Source organism: Eptatretus burgeri, unplaced genomic scaffold (assembly GCF_056783735.1).
Source record: "Eptatretus burgeri isolate ZD-2024b unplaced genomic scaffold, Ebu_testis_v1 Ebu_testis_scaffold_3162, whole genome shotgun sequence".
Lineage (NCBI taxonomy): Eukaryota > Metazoa > Chordata > Myxini > Myxiniformes > Myxinidae > Eptatretus > Eptatretus burgeri.
Genome location: NW_028225110.1, coordinates 237,489 through 247,063, shown reverse-complemented (window position 1 = coordinate 247,063; position 9,575 = coordinate 237,489). Strand labels below are relative to the sequence as shown.

The 9,575-nt window shown below is 45.1% G+C and overlaps 1 protein-coding gene across 1 annotated transcript in view; it reads left to right on the top strand.

Moving 5' to 3' along the window:
* LOC147006592 (uncharacterized) overlaps nucleotides 1-9,575 on the top strand; it is a 96,430-nt gene that overhangs the window by 38,741 nt on the left and 48,114 nt on the right. The gene's annotated exons all lie outside the window — the stretch shown is intronic.

The following is a 9,575-nucleotide window of genomic DNA, read 5'->3' as shown; positions in this document are numbered from 1 at the left end:
AAGGAAAGCAGGGAATTTGAAAGAGGTGGACTTGGGTTTTCAAACGGGGGTAGAAAAGATTGTGGTTTTGGATGGGGGGAGATCAGAGGTGGTGTTGAACGGCTATTTTGAAGACCTGGACGAAAGAGTGGGATTGAAGAGAGTGTGGGAGTTTATTCCAAAGGTGGGGAAAAAGATAAATGAAAGAGTGAAGGTGAGTCGTGATTCGTAATTTTAGCAGTTTTACCAGAAGGGGGTTGCTGGCGGATCTTGGGCACCACGTAGAAATATGGGGGGACATATTGCAGACAGAGCAGTGGGAGGGGGAGGGCTGGACCGGACAGGATATGGTGGAAGACAGAGAGACCACCGATCTGCTTGTGGTGAGAGAATGAGAGGCTCATGGTGGGAGATACCAATGATCCTAAATGCCTTGGTTTCTACAGCGTGAAGCTGAGAAAGGTGAGAGGTGGGCGCACCAGCTCAGAGGGGAGAGGAGTACTCTCTCATGCTGCAGTAAAAGTTTTGCATGTGATCGGGAGCTCAAGTGGCCCAAGGAAGGACTTTGCACGATGAAAGATGCCCAGTTGGCAACTGGCGTTTGATGCCAGTGTGGAAATGTGGCTTTCCCAGGAAAGATCATTGCAGATAGTGAGACCCATAAGTTTGAATGAAAGGACTTCTTCCAGGGGATTGTTGACAAAGTCGATGGGGAGGGGGGGGCTGGGGTTCCAGACGGTCCTTTCTGAGAGAGACAGTGAGTGTGAGATTTGTTCGGATTGAAAGACATGTTCCATGTGTTGGACCAAGTTGTGATTTTATCCAGATCTGCAGAGCGAAGAAGTTGGACCAAAGACACACTGTGAAACTGAGGTGAAGAAGCTTGGGAGAGAGTGGGCAATGATCACGTCAGTCCACTGGACAACATTTTGTTTTCATGATATTTTATCTTCTCTCAAATGTAACATCATTTCTTTTTTCTTCGAATCCTTCCTCATTCGTCAAACCTTTCTTGGAACCATTTTGATTGTTCTTGCTCTGCTTTGTCTGGCTGACAGGAATGCTTCGAGGTATGGACACCTGCCTCGATGCTGTCTTGCCTGAGTTTGAATCCTGACCCAGCTATAAACTGTCATCATGTCGTTGCACAAGCAGGGTCATTCACCAATGTGTGTGCCTTCCATTGGATGGACATTAAATGGAAGTCCCATCTGCCGGCATGAGTTTGTGGATGTTAAGCATCCCACGGTGTCCTTCACGAAGAGCCTGCGAGCTATCGCTGGCATCCTGAACAAATGACAAATTCCTCCTTCAACCAGTGGAGAGCACTGTTTCAGCGGTACATCCACACCATCAGGCGATGATGCTGTTCTGCTGCCTTGTGCTGTTCACGAATAAAGAAGAAGAATTTTTTGATTCTGAAATATAAACCCCTTTAATATCGATCCAAAAATGTTATTTTATCTTCTTTATTGTTGTCCAACACTGTTTCAGATGCATTTGTGTGTTTTTCCACCATTATTCTTCTTTTATCCTTTTCCTGAACAGAATTCCCCGTTCATAAATTGATGTGTCCAACAGGACTTTTCAGAGGGAGTGAATTTAACTCTGAACTGTCCAGTCTGATTTGATGATCATCCTGACCATACAGTGTCGAATGAAGAGCTCGTCTTGCTCATGAAGGCTCGTGTCTAACTGTTTGTGGCGTTTTTGGTCGGACAAAGGGTTGATGTCTGAAAGGTCATCTTTCCCTCTCTTCTCACAGCGGATAGGAATGTCCTTCCTGGTGATTCCATCCGTTTCATGAAATAACATTGGTGCTTCGTCAGGGGGACGTTTGGTCACAAGTGAGCAGTTCCTCAGATGGACCTTGTGCTTCGTGTCCCAACTGATAGTTTTGGTTTGGAGATATAAAACATCTTTTGATGTCTTTCATGAAGAGTTGGCAAGTTATTTCCACCACTCTGAACAAATTACAACAACCTGCCTTTTCCAACTCCAATCGTATCAGGCTTTCCCAACCGCTTCCTGAAGGACTTGGCCCAATCTTACATGTTCTGAGCCCTTGAACTCAAACGAGGAGACATGGCAAACGAGCAACTGGCTCAACAAGAACAAGATGAATAAGAACAATAACAACATTTCATGATATTGACGTCAAATTTCCACAATTCACACATCTGAACACTGCGGTCTTCTGTCCATTGATATTTTTCTTTTATAACATCTGTTTTTTGTTGATTTTACCTCTTCTTTCCAGGATCTCTCAATCAGAGTGAAGATGATGAAGGTGATGGGTCTGAGTCGAATGAGGACGAGCTCACTGTTAAGCATAAAGTGTTGAGCAAGATTTTGGATTACCTTCATACAAGGCTTGGTGTTTCCTTGATGGGTAAGATGGCTGGCCTGAGATCTTCACATCATGAGATTGAGCCCTTGCTGCACCAAGAAATTAGCACCAACTGGGTTGACTCAGCCTGTCATCCTTCTAATGTTGGGGAAAACGAGTCCCGGTTGCTCACAACAGGGGCACTGCATCAGTGGCACATAACCCTCCCCCCTACCCCCCCCCCCCAGAAAATTATACAGCCCCAGGCTGTACACAAAGAAACGAGAAAGGCACTCCATGGAGTGGGTACCTCCTCCATGTTATACCTGATCCACAAGAACATTTCGGGCCCAATACATTTTATATATCATGCCATGCAGTCCAATGTCGTTTTTGTCCAAATCTCTCAATGGTGAAGAATCACTTCATATACAAGGAAATCAGACACAGCTGGAGGCCATTCAGCCCATGATGCCTGGTCAAACACCACACTCATTTATCAACACAAGATCCAAGGAAGAAAATGTTTTTAATGTATGAATTGTTTTTTGGGGGTTTTTTTTGTTTGTAGTTTTTGTATTATTTTCAATTTTTCTTCTTTTTTTTCTGCCCCTCAGGGGAGGGGGTGTGGGCTTGGTGAAAACACACACATCAGCAACCACACCCCCCCCCCTTCGCAAGACCCCCCACCAACAGCACTCCGCATACATGCACACAATCACCCATCAATGTTCAAACTACTGAAAAGTCTTCTCAACACCCCTGAACACTTCTATCTCCATAACTTCCAGGGACCTATCTAATTCTAATTTAAACTTATCTCCTGTTTCTGCTGCCACGACCTTTCCAGGGAGGCCATTCCATGCATAAACTACTCTCGGAGTAAAAGTCCCCTCTCTTCCAACCATCTTCACTCTTTTTTTTTTTTTTTACTCTCAAGCTCTGTCCACTGGTCCTATGCCTGTCGACTCTGTTGAATAATTTATCTTCACTTATTTTATCTCTTCCTTTCATTATCTAAAACATATTGAGCATATCTCCTTGTAACCGCCTTCTTTCCAGTGGATAAAGCCCTGTGTCCTTCAACCACTCCTCATACCTGAGCCAATCTTGGCCTGGAATCAATCGAGTAGCCCTACACTGAACCCTCTCCATGGTATCGATGACCTTCCTGAGTTGTGGTGACCAAAACTGCACACAATATTCAAGATGTGGCCCTCACTAAATTACTGTACAATGCAAACACCACCTCTTTTGATCGATAAATGATCCCCCTCCGAATACAACCTAAAGCCCTCTTTGCTTTTCCGATAGCCACCTGGCATTGTGCTACCTGCTCACCTCCCATATCTCTTCCCACCCCAGATCCTTCTCCTGTGTGATATGCTCCAAAATTACCCCTTGCATCCTGTGATCTCCATTTTCATCGTTCTTTCCCATCCCCAACACCTTACACTTGTTCAGGTTAAATTTCATCTGCCAATCTTTTCCCCAATCTCTGCAAGTATCAAGACTTTCCTGAATCTGATCAGCACCCCCTCTGCTATTCACCTTACCTCCAAGCCTTGCGTCATCTGCAAATTTGGAAAGCTTACTCTTCACCCCACTTTCCAAATCATTGATGGAAATAATGAATCGTAATGGTCCAAGTACTGAACCCTGAGTGACTGATCCACTGCTTACATCTTCCGAACAAGACGTCCCCTCACTCACAGCTACTCTTTGCTGCCTTTCACAAATCAAAAAAAGTAGTACCTTATCAAATGCCTTCTTAAAGTCTCGATTTATGAAATCCACTGCCTTTCCCTCATCCACCCAATCAGACACTGCTATATAGAACTCTAAAATATTTATTAAACAGGAACTTCCTTTGGTAAACCCATGCTGACAACCTTTAATTGGTTTGTATTGTTTAAATGGTTCCTCATCTTGTCCTTAATTAATGTCTCCAACTCCTTCCCCGCAACCGCAACCAACTCCTTCCCGAAAAGTGGTCAAACTACCAGAGGTCGATCGTTTCCCAGTTCTTCTCTGGATCCTTTCTTAAATAGTGGTGCGAAATTTGCCACTCTCAAATCCTGACGTACCTGTCCTGACTCCAGGGAACCATTGAAAATATCCGTTAAAATCTCACTTACCTGCTCAAGTACCTCCATCACCACTCTCGGGTGCATACTGTGTGGACACGGAGCCTTTCCTTCTCTTAGATTACCTCGCTGTTCCTTTACTTCCTGCACTCCAACCCGGATCTTCTGTAAAAACCCTTCTTCAACTCCTCGATGGATACTCTCAGAGATTGGCAATTCTCCTGACTGTTCTTGTGTAAAAGTTGAAGAAAAATACCTGTTTAATAAGCCTGCCATCTCACCTTCATCACCAACCACTCTCCCGGTGCTCTTCCTCAATGGGCCCACACTGATCCTAACCTGTTCTTTTCCCCTGATAAACTAAAAGAAAGCCTTGCAATGATGTTTAATATTCTGAGCCTCCTCCTCGTACTCTCTTTTGGCTTGCCGAGTTATTTTCTTAACTTTCCTCTGTTTACTTGAATGGTGATATAAATCGAACTCCAGTCCTGTTACTTTAAACCTAATAAATGCCTTCTGCTTCTCCTTCATAGCGTTCCTTATCTCACTGCTCAACCACCCTGGTCTCTTTCAGCTTATAGTTTTACACTTCATTGGAATGTACTTACTCTGCACTCAACACATTTGATCCTTCAAGGTTTCCCATTTCCCGAATGCTGATTGTCCTGTTGTTTGAGTTTCCCAATCTACATCATCCTGTTCTCTCCTCACCCTCAAAGTATGCCTTCCTGAAATCTAATAGCCTTACGCCACTATCCTGAACTCTAACCCTCAACAGAATCTTTTGCACACACAATGTTATCGTCATTTGCTCCAAAATGCTCCCCAACCTCCACCTTCTCCACCATGTTGGGATCGTTACTGAAAAAGGTCGAACACTGCACTCCCCCCTCGTGGGCTTATCCACAAACCTGGTTAAAAAGCAATCCTGGACTAAAACAAGGAAATCCTCATCTGCTCTTCCCTTTCCCTATTCCTGGACCCAATCTATCCCTGGCAAGTTAAAATCCCACATAATCAATACTCTTCCCTTACCACATGGCCTTTTGAATTCTTGTTGTCCTCTTTCCTCCTCTTCCTTCCCACCCGGAGCCCGAAAAACGGATCCTTCCAGTCACTCACTGTAACTCTATCGTACTCCTCGCGATCTACTTTGGCTTCAAGCTCTTCCATCTTTTTATTTTATATTTCTGCCATTGGCATAGAATAAATTTAACTTTTCCCTTCCTGAAATTCTTATTTCTTGCCTGGCCTTACTCCTCATAATTACTTCATCCGTTCCTTCCACAATACCTTCCCCACCCACCTCTGAACTAAAAAAAAAAAAATTCCAGAATTGCTTCCTCAATTTCCACTGCAAACCTTGCTGCCCCCTTTTTATTTAACAAACAGCCATCATTCGGGAAACAATCCCCTTGTCCTCAAAATGATTCCCACTGCTTCTTCAATATAAAATCTTCCTCCCTTCACAATTCTTCCAGCCATTGGTTGATGTCCCTTGCTCTGCTCATAATTTCTATATTGTTTCCTAATCTTGGGAGAATCCCAGAAAACATGACCTCACAACCCTTTGCTTTCTGCCAGTTTCCCAATTTCCTGAATCAATTTTTCAAAAACTCTGAGTAAACTTTCCCTGAATCAATCGCACCGAGGTGTACCACAACCAACTTCTTCCTGTCATGAAACGATAAAATATTGTTTTCCCTTCCTTCAATGTCCCGAACTCCCACTCCTTCAAAACTGCACAGAATTCCATGTCGACAATCCTTCCTGCAGAATGAAGAATCTACACATTTCATTGTCTCATCACCCACACAAACCGTCTCCCAGTACTCATGTTGACCAATTTTGATTTCTGCACCTCCACCACTACCTGTACCCACTGCACACCCACAATTGCCTGCAACCACTGCACCCCACAGCTGTCTTTTCCCACAGCACCCCACCATTGCCTGTATCCCATACACCACTGCCTGCACACGCTGCACCCCATCAATTCCTGCATATGCTGCACATCCTCAACTGCCTGCACACACTGCACCTCCTCCACTGTCTGTACCCACTGCACCTCCTCCACTGTCTGCAGCCATCACACCTCCACAATTACCTGCACCCGCTGCACCTCCACCACTGCCTGCACCGCCCCCACTGCCCGCCTCCTCTGCTACTGTTCGCCACCACTGACGTCACCAAATGAAGTTCTTCCTCAGGACAATAGATGGAGAAATGGGATTTCCTCACCTGTCTGGAGCCAGGCGTACTGGTGTTACGAATTTGGAAGCCTTGTGCACACAGACAGACAGCTGTCCCCGTACCTTAGTTATTTCGATAAGTATATGTTTCTAGTTAGGGCCCCGTCCCTTGTTTAGTGGGTAATTAAGTGGATGTGCGCTACGAATTTTTTTTTTTGAAGATAGGATTTTAACACTTATGACAACGCCAACAACAACCCTGCTCGCGATTGTCCGCGCTGTTCACGCGCTCATGAAGCCTTTCGTTCTGGCCTGTGCCAAATGAGAGAATGTGTCATTTTGCGGCCAATGGGCGATGAGCGGATCAGAGCTGGTGCGGTCATTTGCAAGAAGGCGGAGCCACGACACGTGGTCTGCCCAATGAGAGCCGGCCACGCATGAGCGGGACGAGCCCAAGAAGGACGACGAAGGAACAGAGAACAAATAATTGCACCCTGTCAGCTCAAGTGCGTGGTCTGGCTCTCGAATCTCATCTCATCGCTGGCGCTGGTCTGATCTCATCTCGTCGCTGGTCTGGTCCCATCTCGCTGGTGCTGGTCTGGTTCTCGGGTCCCATCTTGCTCGACGTTGGTCTGGCTCTCGAATCTCATCTCATCGCTGGTGTGGTCTGGCTCTCTGGTCTGCTTGACGCTGGTCTGGCCTCATCTCGTCGTTGGCGTGGTATGGCTCTTTGGTCTACTTGACGCTGGTCTGGCCTCATCTCGTCGCTGGCGTTGGTCTGCGTCTGGCTGCCCTGGTCCGTCTTTGGTGACCGGAGCTCCGGGAATGGGTGGACGTCCAGCCGCGTGCTCGCGGCGAGGTCGCCAGCCGTCCTGACTCCCAGCCGAACTATCCTCCGCGGCTGGAGATCCGAATAAAGACCATTGAGGTCCTTTTCTTTTGTGTGTGTCCTGTGGGCCCGTCTTTCGGTAGGAATTGTTCAGTGTTTTTTCCTGTACATTATTTGCATCCTTTATAGTCGGTTTAACTCTGCCCTTTCTGTGTCCCCTTCTCCACCGATTGTAAATAAATATCCCTTGTTGAATGTTTCAGCTTGTCTTTGTCCTTTCCTTCATTGGTTTAGCACGGTGCGTGTTGGGTGATTAAAAAGGCCGTTGGTGCTGTGGATCTACATTTGGAGCGACGAAACCTCGATAACAATTCTCTCGGGTTACGCACGGGTCGAGCACTGTAACGGCTCGTCCCGTTCGAGCCCCGTCGAGGGTGTGAATTCCTCGGTAGCTCGCCACGTGGGGATCTGGGTAGTTTGAAGTTTGGCAAATAACCCTGTCCCACGCGGCTGATTTATTGACGATTCACGGTTCTGTGAGGGACCCGTACCTTCGGAGTTTTCTGAGGGTAACGATCTAAATTCCGGGTGTTCGGTGGAGCCGACTCCACTGCTCCATCTTGCAGTCGCGCTCGTCGCCGATACCCGGCCCACAACACAATTGGGTGAAGGGAATTATATGCTCCCTGAAGAGTGATTGTCATTACCCAACGTCCTCGTGTCTTGTGCATTTGTCCGTTATTATTTTATTTATTATCGTTGGTTCGTATTATTATTATCATTAGTGCAATTGTATATCGCCAGTTAGTAATGTTCAATATGCAAATGCCAATATGAGATCTTCATTGTTTGTTCATGGCATTTTCCTGTGTCCGACATCGTGTGGAAGTAATCGGACTAATATTGTCCATTTTCCCTTTTGGTTGCAGATAAAATGTCATTATCATTATAATTGTCAATAACATATTCAACTTGACAAAATAGTTCTTCTTCAGTTATGTAAAGTCCTTTGAGAATTCGAAAAGGAAACGAATTTAAACGATGACCATGTTTATTATTACTTGGTTTATGGTTAATCCGTGCTGTGGCAATTACTACATTTCAACTTCGAGTTAATTGGTGTCATTGTTGTCCACTGAGATGAGGTATGAATGTGGTTAAAGAAAGGGGGAAATGTGGAGTTGTGCACGGACCGGACACTGGAGGGAGAAGGAGTTCGGGGTCAGAGGTCAGGAGGTGTATAACTATAGGTCAAAGGTTGTAACGTTCCGATGTCGGTTTAATATTCGATTCCTCATTCTTGGAGTATTTTACAATTCAACAAAACCGTCAATTACAATGGTGGAGATCAGTAATAAAAAGGACAAAAGTGAACACGAGAAGGAAGAAGAAGAAGAAGAAGAATGAAAGGACGGTGAAGAACTTCCGGGTCGTTGTTCCTGTAAACCTCGAACCGAGATCCTCGTGGTCCGGACGGGACTGATGGGAAGAGGTATTTTGGGAATTCTTATTTAACACTAAAAACGGGAATTTAAATACAAAATAATTTTATGTTTCTTGACGACGTCGATGAAGGAAAGTTAAAGGGGTTTTTATTGAATGTTTGTTGAGGTGTTTGATTGTTAATTTAATGAGGTGTTTTTCACTCGTTTTGTTTTATTCACCACATTGTGTTATAATCACATCATCACCAAACTTCCTACAACGATAATTAAACCTCATTATTCTTTTTAACAACAAAACCACCAGAAACCTTTTATAATTGACTTGTGTATCCGATTTAATCCCGAAATGAGGAGGTGGAACGAGGTTCGATTACCTGAAGCCGATCAGATTACCAGTCTCTTCACCTCGTGCCGATCTCTCATTGTTCTTGATAGAATTCTCTCGATACGTGTCGAACACAACATCTATTGTGGTACTTTTACTTCCTTCACACAATGCCATAAACACTATTGTAGTGACAATGTCTCCAAACGGACCTTGATCACCCTTTACTCTTTGAACCAAGTTCATTCCATCGACCACAGAATCCGGATTTTGTGGGACTTTGTCTGCTACTGTCACATTGTTCTGCAAAGTCGTGGCTAAGGAAGCTTTGTTTGTTTTCCTGAGTAATCCGTCTGGGGTAGAGAGAGCCCAGGGTAGTGGTCCCAAGG